The sequence below is a fragment of the Phocoena phocoena genome, chromosome 15 (assembly GCF_963924675.1).
Source record: "Phocoena phocoena chromosome 15, mPhoPho1.1, whole genome shotgun sequence".
Lineage (NCBI taxonomy): Eukaryota > Metazoa > Chordata > Mammalia > Artiodactyla > Phocoenidae > Phocoena > Phocoena phocoena.
The window spans coordinates 35,816,636-35,827,246 of record NC_089233.1 but is presented as its reverse complement, the minus strand read 5'-3'; the positions used below and the strand labels follow the sequence as shown (position 1 = coordinate 35,827,246).

The 10,611-nt window shown below is 57.0% G+C and overlaps 1 non-coding gene across 1 annotated transcript; it reads left to right on the top strand.

Annotated features, from left to right (window-relative positions):
- Window positions 1–8,426: 8,426 nt before the first annotated feature.
- TRNAR-CCG (transfer RNA arginine (anticodon CCG)) lies at window positions 8,427–8,499 on the top strand. The gene has a single exon. It is a non-coding gene; the product is annotated as a tRNA-Arg (tRNA).
- Window positions 8,500–10,611: the final 2,112 nt, after the last annotated feature.

Genomic DNA, 10,611 nt, shown 5'->3' with positions numbered 1-10,611 from the left:
GGGCCGGAAGGGCAGCCCAGGCAGGGTCCCCACCCGGCCCAGTCCACCATCTCCACTGCCGGCAGGACTGCAGGGTCCCCCACGTGCAGAACCCATCAGCCCTGCCCGCCTGGGGACCTGGCCAACGCCCACCAGGCATGGAATCCCTTGTGACCTCGTGGCCATGCCCCTAACTGCTCTGGGGTTTTTCTTGCCCCCTGGTTTCCTGGAGCCCCGGCACATTCCAGGCTGGTGGCGTGAGCACAGGGGAGAAGCTGGGGCACAGGGACGTATGAGGACTCGGGCAGGCCTGGGGTCTCCATCCCAGAACCCCCTAAGCCTTGCTTGGCCCCGTCGCTCTCTGTTCCCAGCCTTCTCGGCTGGGTCTATGAGCTGGGCCTCCTGTCCTGCCATCCTGTGCCTTCCCACGGGGGTGAAGGCTAAGCCTTAGGGTACTGCTGGGCTCTGGGAGGGTCAGTCAGCCCACACCCATGAGGACCTGGGTCCTGGGTGCAGCCACAGGGGCTTTCTGGCCTCCACCCCTTCCCATTTCCAGACCTTGACCGCTCTGTGCTGTCCCAGCAGCATGCAAGCTGCCTGCCTCTGCCCTCAGCCAGCTCGCCCCCAGCTGAGTTCCCAAGAGTCACCCTCTACCTGTCTGGGGAGGGTGGTGTTGGCTCCAGGGACAGAGGCCAACTGTGCAGACCAAGAACAGGGCCAGCGGAGGCCCGCTGCCCCCGCTGCTCCCCAGTCTCCTGGAGTTTCGGGGTTTATGGTACTTAACACTAGCACTCCATCAGCACTTTGTCACTAACTCCTGAGGCGCTGTATTCCCTGCAGAAGGGCATTCACAGGGACAGACCACAGGCCCTCCCAAGGAGCTGGCCCAGCTGGCCTCAAAGGGCAGCAGAAGGGTTGAATAAACATGAAAACTTTCTCCAGGCTATTCTTGTTCTTTAGGTGGCTGCTGGGGGTTGGGGGGACCTGGAATTCGTACCCCTGGGCCTCCTGGCCTGGTGGTCCTAGTGGCACGTGATGCTGGATGGTCATCAGGTGGAGCCACATTCTTGGCTTCCAGGTCACCTGGGCCCCAAGGGCTGCCATGAGCCTTGGGTCCTTCATCCTGTCAGCTAGTGCCTGTCCTAGTCTGAGAACAGCTCAGGATGGGACAGCTGGTGGCACCCCTCCCTACTCAGCAGGAGAGTGAGGGAGCTGACTGGGAGTGGGGTCCTTACGAGGCCACTCCCTCTCTCCCTTTGATGAAATGAGGAACCAGGCTCAGAGTCCGTGACTGGTCAGGGTGGTGGCTCATGCTGCCCGTAGAGGATCTGGAGCACTAGGCTGGACCCTGTGCTCAAATCCCTTAGGGAGAGAGTGCTGCTGAGTCAAAATGGGCCATGCCCCATCCCCACCCAGCCCTTCACATCTGACCCCCCCCCCCCCCCCCCGCCTCTGCCATCCCCAGGCTGGGCCCTGTGGAGCTGGTAGGCACGTGCTGAGAGCACCTTCTACCCCACCGAGTCCTTTCTGATTCACCAGGTGGTGGCTTCAGGGGCCACCTGAGAAGCGGTGGGGGCGCGCTGAGACAAGATGCTTTGTCCCGCAGTGTGTGTGTGCCAGCCTCTCTGCGCCCCCATTTAACCCGGGCTTCATCCTGAGGTCACTGGACAGACCCCATTTCCCAGATAAAGCCGCCGGGGTCTCACTGGACAGCTGAGTCCAGCCCGGGGTTTCTACCTCTGGGATGATGCCCTTCACTGCTCCCCACGCCCTCAGGCTGGCAGTTGCTCTGTGTGTGTGTGTGTGTGTGTGTGCGCGCGTGCACGTGCACGCGTGTGGGTGCCCTGAATGAGTGAGTAGGGGTGATGGGTGGCGGGAGCAGTGCACAAATTTTTTTGGTGCTGGTGGCTGGCTCAGAAGGGAGACACAGGTGTAACGAGATCAGATAGCAGGTGGGCCAGGAGCTAAGAATAGGATTGGACACAGGCTCCTGGTGCAGGTGGGGGCGTGTTAGTGCCATCCAGGAAGCAGCCTGCTGGAGCCAGGGAACAGAGCAGGGCCTGGGGTCGTAGGGCCCAGAACGCAGGGTTCCAGGGCAGGGGACAGGGTCCAGCTCAGCTCATAAACAGAGCTGATAGGATGAGACTCAGGGAGAGGCCAAGGGTTGGGACCAAGAGCATTGGCACTGGGCCCGGGAGGTGAACTCTGTGCTCGGAGGAAACCCCCACATAGCCCCATGGCTTTCCTGGTGTCTGGGACCCTGCAGGTGGCCTCGCAGATGGCAGATGCTCGGGACAGCCTGGGAAGAAAGGTAGTCGGAGGCACGCCCTGACCCAGCCCAGCTGGCTCCCAGCTGAGCCCTACCCTGGCCCGACTCTGGCCTTGCCTCCCCAAGGTAAGTACAGTGGGCAGGGTCCAAGGGTGACCCTGACACTCAGCAGTCCTGAGGTGTCAGCCTCTACACTCGCTGTCCTGGAGGGTGTGTTCCGGACGCTGGGCTTTGAGAGCTGCAAGAGGTGGGAGGCCTTGGTCCAGGTGAGCCCTTGCCTGCCTCTTCCCACCTCTGCCCCCAGTCCCACCTGGGGCCTCCCTGGACTCAGGCCCAGCACTCGCTCTTGCCCTAGGGTTTCCGTGGGGAACTGGTTAGGTTCCGGGAGCAGCTGGATGCCCACGGGGGCCCTGTGAGCTGTGCTCTACTGGCCTTGGTGGCCCCCAGTGAGCAGCTGAGGCAGCCCCAGCAGCTGTCTAGGAGCTGAGCCGCTATGAGGCTGGTGGGGCTGCCCCAAGTCTTCCTGCTGCTCTCCATTTCCCCCCGGGGGTGAGTGGGCTGGCCAGGGACCCCCAGTTGCGGGGCAGGGCAAAGTGGGTCTGGGGGCTGGGCAGGAGGGCTGAGACCCTCCCTCCAGGCCTATGTGCTGCTTCCCCACCCAGCTACCCCCAAGCCTGGAGCCTTCCTCACTGGCCTGGGCGAGCTCTGTGGCCGTCGTCTTCACTGGTCGCTGCTGCAGCTGCTGACCAGGTGAAGGCCCAGAAGGGGCGTCCAGGAGGGGGGCTGTGGCTCTGCTGTGTTGTCCTGAACCCATTACCTCCACCCATTCATTCCACAACATAAGGCCATGTTGCCTGCAATGGGTGTCAGCTTCAAAGCCTCGCCTCCCACCCCCACCCACGCCCGTCCTCACAACCCACTCAGGGTCCCCCACACGTTGCAGTATCTTCTCAGCTCCGTGCCTTTGCCCAGGCTGCTCCCTCTGCTTGGCATCCCTCCCTCTCGACCTAGCCTCACACAGACCCTTCCAGGCGTCAACCATGCCCCTAACAATCCCTGGGTTGACACTTATATTCCCATCCACCCCTGTTCACACTTACCTGGCAGTGACTGTCTCGTCAGACTGTGGGTCCCTGGGGTCCAGGGCTGGGGATGATTCAGGTCTGGTCCCGAGGCCCAAAGGTCTCAGTGGGCAGTTGGGTTGTCACTGGAGGTGAGAATGGGCCCCAGCTCTGCTCCACAGTTCTCCCCGGCCTCCCCAGGCGGTGCCCACCCTGCGAGCCTTCCCAGACAGGCCCTGACCCGCTCTGGGAGCGCCCCATCTCTGTGCACGCTGATCCCTGGACCCCGGGGAACAGCATGGCTAATGGTGCAGCAAGTGTCTACCTGAGGCCATCCATGTCCTGGGAATCCTGTGATTCAGCCTGAACTAGGACCCCCCTCGGGCCCTCCCTTTCTTTAGTCTGTCTCCTCCTCCCTCCATTCTGGGAGGGTTAGTGTCTGGCAGGGTTAGGGTCTGGTTAGGGTCTCTAACACGCCCCCACCTGCACCAAACTAGTCCTTACCAAAGAAACTGTGGTAGCCAGGAGCCTGGCCAAGCTGTTCCCTGGAGCCAGGGTCCTGCTCCCCCATAATTGCACCCGCACGGAGCGGCTGCCTGAGGAGTCCTCCGGCCCTAACCCCCACCAGGTCTTCTGCTGGACAGCTGAAGAGTCCTCAGGGGCTACCTACTGCCCGGTATTTGGGAGCTCCTTGGGGACGTGGAGCTCTGGGGGCCCGAGATGAGCGGGACAGGGCTGGGGTCCAACCATGTGGCAGCAGTTTCTTTCTTTTTTTTTTTTTTTGACATTTATCTTGGTTTATTTTATTTTTTAATACATGTTTGCTTTTCTGTGGCAACAGTTTCGACTGGGAGAGAGGCTTGGGAGACCTGAGGCAGGGAGGCGAGGAGCTGGGAGGTCCTCAGACCACTTTGAATCCACCTTAATCCTGTCTGTAGCCAAAACCCAGCCTCAGCGTTCAGTGTGACCTGTCTGGGGCCAGGGCCGCCCTCCTCCTGGCCGTGACCCAGGACCGGCCTGGGGCCCAGCACGATGTGGAGGCACTGGGGACCTGTGCCAGGCCCTGGGCTTTGAGACCACCCTGAAGACAGACCCTACAGCCCAGGTGAGGGGAAGCCCAGAACTTCTGGTGGTGCTCTGAGGAAGGCACCCCCCACCAGGACCCTGGGCACTCTCTCCTTAGCCTCTTACCAATCGTGGGCAGGAAGTGCACCCCCAAGTTTAGCCTCCATCCTCCCTGCTGCACGCATCCAGAACCCACTTCCCTGACTCCGGAAGCACAGCCTCCAGGGACCCTGAAGCCCCCCACACTGGCCATTTCTCCTCTCCCCTGCTCAAGGCCCTGGCTGGACCCTCAGGCTTTTCCTGGGAGGGTCTCAGGTTCCTTCCCAGACACCTGTCAGCTCACGGCCCTCCCCTCACAGCTCTTAACTTTTTGGTGCAGCTTCTCCAGGGGGGCCAGAGAACCAGCTGCAGGAGGCTGGACCCACGTCACCTCCAATGAGGCCATGCAACCAGAGGGTTAGGAAAAGAACTTGTGGGACTTCCCTCGTGGTCCAGTGGTTAAGAATCTGCCTGCTAATACCGGTGGCACAGGTTTGATACCTGGTCGGGGAACTACGATCCCACATGCCACATGGCACTGCCAGAAAATTTTTTTTAAATTTTTAAAAAAAGAAAGAAAGTAAAAGGACTTGCTCCCCGGGCCTGAGGCTGGAAGGAGGTGGGAGGTAGTGTGGCAGGGTGTTAGAGAAACCACCCAGAGAGAGGGCCACCAGATGCTAGGGAGGCCATGACTGTGGCCCAGGCCTGATCTCATCCCCACCCCCAGACTTTCCAGGAGGAGATGGTCCATTTCTGGGAGTGGCTGGATGTCTGCAGGGGCCCTGTGAGCTGTGCCCTTGTGGCCCTGATGGCCCACGGGGGGCCTCAGGGGCAGCTACTGGGGGCTGATAGGTAAGAGGTGCAGCCAGAGGCACTGGTGCAGGAGCTGAGCTGCTGTAGGGCCCTGTGGGGCTGCCCCAAGATCTTCCTGCTTCAGGCTTGCTGTGGGGTGAGCAGGGCCTGGAGCCCGCCCTGGAGGCTGGGCCGGGTCCTTCCCTCCAGCCAGCCTCCTGCAGCCCTGGCTCTCCTCACCCAGCCCTCAGCCTCCCAGGACTTGCTGTCCACCTCCTCCAAGAAGCCTGAGTGAGCCCTGCCCTTTCCCCACCCCCTCTCCCAGCCTCTCCTAGGGGTCATGTCCATGAACTTGAGCACTTCACCCTCAGCACCTGTCATTCGGTGCTCTGAATATTTCCAGCCTGGCAGCCTGCCCAGGAGCTCTGGGGGCTAGAGCCCTGGAAGCACCCCCAGGTGTCTCCTGAGTGAAAGGACCTGACTGTTCCCTCCTTCCCCAGGGCACAGGGATGCACACTGGTGTGGGACACACACTCTCCCCTGGTTGTGGCGCTGGCTGCAGGCACCACCAGCCACACCCCCCCCCCCCCCCCCCCCCCCCCCCCCGGCCGATGTCCTCCACATCTATGCTGATGTGCAAGGTGGGTCTACCTACCTCAGGGAGCCTGGGCTTGGGCGGGGCTGGTGGGGGGAGCTGTCTGGAGAGCACTTCCAGGGCTCTGAGCTGGGATCCTGCTGCCACCTCCTTCCTCTCTTCGCCAAGAAGATGGGAAGGAAAACCTTAAATGGCAAAGGCCTTTGAAAATGGAGAGTTTCTTCCCCTACTTGAGCCTGAAACAAGTGAAGGTGAAATAGCTTTTCTGAGGTCACACAGCTGGTAAGAAGCAGCAGGGCTGAGATTTGAAACTTGATCTGGCTTTCCTGCTCTGCACTCTTTCTACTGCCCTGTGTGCCCTTGAGCAAGACTGGAGGAGACCCTTGGGGCTGGTGGAGTCCCAGGACGCTGGGTAAAAGGCATTGGTCCCTCTTGCAGGCAGCTTCTCCGGGGGCCCCACTCCCGGGAGCCCTAACCAAGCAGACATCTTGATGGTCTACGCAGCCACTGAAGGTAAGGGGATGGGTCTCCACAAAGCCCATTACACAGGGCCTAGCCTCCTGACCAGAGATCTGAAGTGGCTTTAGGGGCATCTGGCGCTTGGCTGTTGGGGTGCAGGGGTACCAGCCTCGTCGCAGTTAAGCCGTCTTCCTTCCATGTATATTATTTATGATGATAGTAACGATGGCGAGCACATGTTGAAGGCTGGCTCTGCTAAGCACTGTACCTACACCCTTTCCTCTAGGCTGTAAGTTCCATGAGGGCAGGACAGTTCTGTCTGCCTCAGGGCCCTGGCCAGTGCCTGGCACGTAGTAGGTTCACAGTAAATGTTTCTTCGATATTGAATCCATTGTATATTCACTACACAAACATTGAGCAACAACTTGATCCGGAAGCGAGAAGTTCCTGCTCCCTGCCCCATTCTCTTGCCTGACTGCTGGGGTCCTGTATGCTTGCCCCCACCTCCACCAACAATAGGCCCCTGGGGATTGGAAGGCAGCTGGCAGGGGCCTGAGTCTGACACTCTGGCCCTGGTCCCCTGGCCTGGGCTGTGTAGCCTTTCGGGATGAGAAGGGCCCAGACTTTATCCAGATGCTGGAGGAGGTCCTCAGAGCTGACCCCAGGGAAGACCTCCTGGAGCTGATGACTGAGGTGAGTTGGGGGTGGGGGGGTCCCCTGGGGAGAGGAGCTGGATTCATCCTTCTTCTCAGCCCTGGTGTTCTGGTCACCTCCTATTCACCCCATTGCAGAGGGAGGGATACCCCGCCCTCAATAGTATGAGACGGTTGAACACACAACACCTGGCCCTGGACGGTGAGACGGACAGCAGTTATTAACCACATATACTCACAGCTGGGGGAGGAGGACACCTCAGGCCATTCTGGCCACTCAGTGTTTCCCTGGGGAGCACAGGGAACCAGCAGGGGTTGTAGATGCAGACTTTGTAGTAATGGGGTGGGGTACTAGTTTGAATAATTTCACAGGCTGGCAGGGAACTGGGGTGGAGTGTGGCTGATCTGGCTGGTGGGGGAACTAGCGGGATGGGGGGGCCTTCTCTGCTGGGTCGGGGGGTACAGCTGACAAGAGCAGGGGAAACCAACGGGGCCTGTGAGACCCAAAGATGTGAAGGCAACACTTAAAACTTTAGGCCTTACAATACACTGGATGCCAGGCTGGGCGCTGGGGGACCTGGCAGTCCTGGGCACAGGCTGGGTGTGGTCGGCACAGGTCAGTTGGCAGGTGTGCAAGCTAGACGTGCTGGGTCCCTACTGTGATGAGCACCGCAAGGCCTGTCTGGAGATCTGCAGCTCGTTGAGGTGCTGGCTCTGCCTGCAGGCCTGACTGAGCCCGCGGCTACCAAGGGGATGCTGACTGTGGGTGGCCACACACCAACGCCATCCCTGACCCCATCCGCTCCTCGGTTTCCTCATCTAAAAGCGGCGCGATAGCACGGGAGGCTCAGCCGCCATGGAATAAACATGATGATCGCTGTACACGTGAATAGCGCCCGCACGCAGGGAGCTGTGACACTAAGTGAGATAATGTATGCAGAGTGCCTGGCACTTCAGAGGCTGGGCCCACTGGGTGAGGAGGGGGAGCAGGGGAGGCGCCAGGGCAGCCTCCGGCTCTAAGAAACCCAACATGGGCTAGGCTGAGCTGGATGTCCTGGGAAAGGGCAGCGCGGGGTCCACACCATCCTCCCAGCACGCGCACCCCACCTGCACACCACGCTGGGGCCACGGACAGGGCCTCTGCCTATACAGCAGTCAGAGTCCATTCTGGGGCCATAAGACTGGAACAGAGCATGGCAGGTTTAGCAGTGCTGTGATAGGGGAAGCAAAGGGGCTGGGGGAGCAGAGGGCAACTCCTGACCCACTGAGGGCCGGGAGCACGTGGGAGAAGAGATCAGGAGCCTCTCGGGACAGGAGGGGCTTGGGCAGCCTCACCCAGGCTTGAACCCTCACTTGGGCTGTGCTCAGTAGCGCTCAGTCTCACAGCTTGGAGCCCCGCTCACACCGAGCCCAAGGGGCGGGGCTCCTTGCCAGTGTGAGCATGCGTATTACGGCATATTGAACAGGCGTCTGAGAAAGCTTTATGAGAAAAGCTGCAATAGAAATAGTGGCAAGGCCGCGTGGCCTAATGGATAAGGCGTCTGATTCCGGATCAGAAGATTGAGGGTTCGAGTCCCTTCGTGGTCGTTGCGGAGATTGCTTTTTCTACTCCGGGTAACAAACAAAACAAACACTTTTCCCTCTCTCCAGACTGCTCCCTACGCGGGCCTAGGATCTTCGGGCTATGTCCGCCCCTCGGACGTAGCCCTGCACCTGCAGCTGCGTAGCTCGGGACACCTGGGAGGCCCCGAGGGCGCTGTGAGGACCTATAGTGCTCAGATCCAGACGGAATGCTGACTCTGAAGTCCACCGGCCGTGAGTGCCGGGAGCCCACACGGGACTGGCTGCATGAATATAGTTCAGACGACGAGAACTGCGACAGATGAGGGGTTGAATTTTTGCACGGGTAGGTCACCCCCAAGGGGTCAGTGGACAGGGGCATTTAAAAATATAATAGATTATTGTGATGAAGAAGTTTTGGAAATAGATAGTAATGATGCTTGCACAATATTGTAAATGTAACTGATGCCAGTAAATTGTACAGTTAAAAATGGTTAAAATGGCAAATTTAACCTTAAGCGTATATTTTACCACAATAAAAAATGTGAAAAGAAATTAATAGATTATTTCGATTTCTTGCAGTGAGAGTATACCCTTAAATGATTAGTGTGAATGTTTTTTTAAAAATTTAAATGTAAAGAATATGCCCAGGATTCAGTCATCATTTTACCTGGAAAAAACGACTCTACCTGCGGAACCGAGTTCTTACCAAGGGATTCTGGCTAAGCGGAATGACCAAAGTGATGGGACCTCCTCCCACCAGGGAAAACGCTGGGGGAATGGCAGCTGAGCGTGTACCCCTACAGTGGGCGCAGGTGACCTTGGGGTCATGAGGAGTGTCACCATCTCCTTTATCGTTTTTGTGATGTCTCAGTGGTTTACTAAGGGCTTATAAATAAAAAGAGAAACTTCATTAAGATAAACATTTTTATTATTTTCCCTACTTTTATTGAGATATAATTGACATACAGCACTGTATAAGTTTAAGATGTACAGCATAATGATTTGACTTACATACATCATGAAATGCTTATCACAGGTTTAGTGACCATTCATCAACCTGTGATGAGAACTCATAGGATTTTCTGTCTTAACTCTTAGGATTAACTCTTATAACGTACAACAATGTTAATTCTCTTTATCACGTTGAATACTACACCTCTAGTACTTACTTATAACTGGAAGTTTGTACCTTTTGACTACCTTCATCTAATTCCCCCCACGCCACCCTCCACCCCGCCTCTGGTAGCCACAGTAAGACAAATACTTTAGAGATGGCAAAGAATACCCATCTTCTGGTGGGAAAGTAAACGCTGGGTCCTCTGATACTAGTTTCACTCTCTACCAACTGAGCTGGCCGGGCAGATACAGAGCCATTACGGAGCATCCTTAGGACAAAGACCTAAGGCCATTGGGCTCTGCTAAAAACTGCACAGACTTGGAACCAGGAAACACTTTTGGTCTAAGGGGCAACGTAGGGAGGAGGATGAAGATAGCGACCGACACTTTTCCCAAGCTCCCGGCTGTTGCCTCTCTCCCTTCCGCTCCCACATTTTGCATAACGAACTCCTTTTTTTTTTTTAAGTACTTAAAGACTTTATTTTATTAGACTAACTGAAATCTATGGAAACACAGTTCCATTGAACACATTCTTTATGCACTATACTTAAAAATATAAAATACAAAACGAATTTAAAGTACTTATATTAAACCAAGTTTTCCTTTTGTTTTTTTGTTTAGCTTTCTTTGACACCATAAAAGAAAGAAAAAAAACCCAGAAAGTATATTAAAAGAAAACTATTAGGTATAATTTTTTTAAACTTTTACTTTACCTATCATATTTAATATTTCCAAGACTATTTGGCCATGGAGAATCATACACATAGCACTCAAAGTTGTGTGATCACCAGTCCCCTGAGAGCTAGAGGACCAAACAGAGCGCGTTAGGGAGAGGGGGCAGCTGGTGGCACAGCCCCGCATGCCCTCCAGGCCCTGCCGTCCCCAGAGGCCAACGACGAGGACAAGGTGGCGGGAGGATGGGCCCAGGAAACAGCATTGGTGCCGCTCAGTCAAGGCTGCCTGAAGGTCATGGCCACTCGTGCAGGGCTAGGAGGATCTTCAGACAGACGGAGGAGGGAG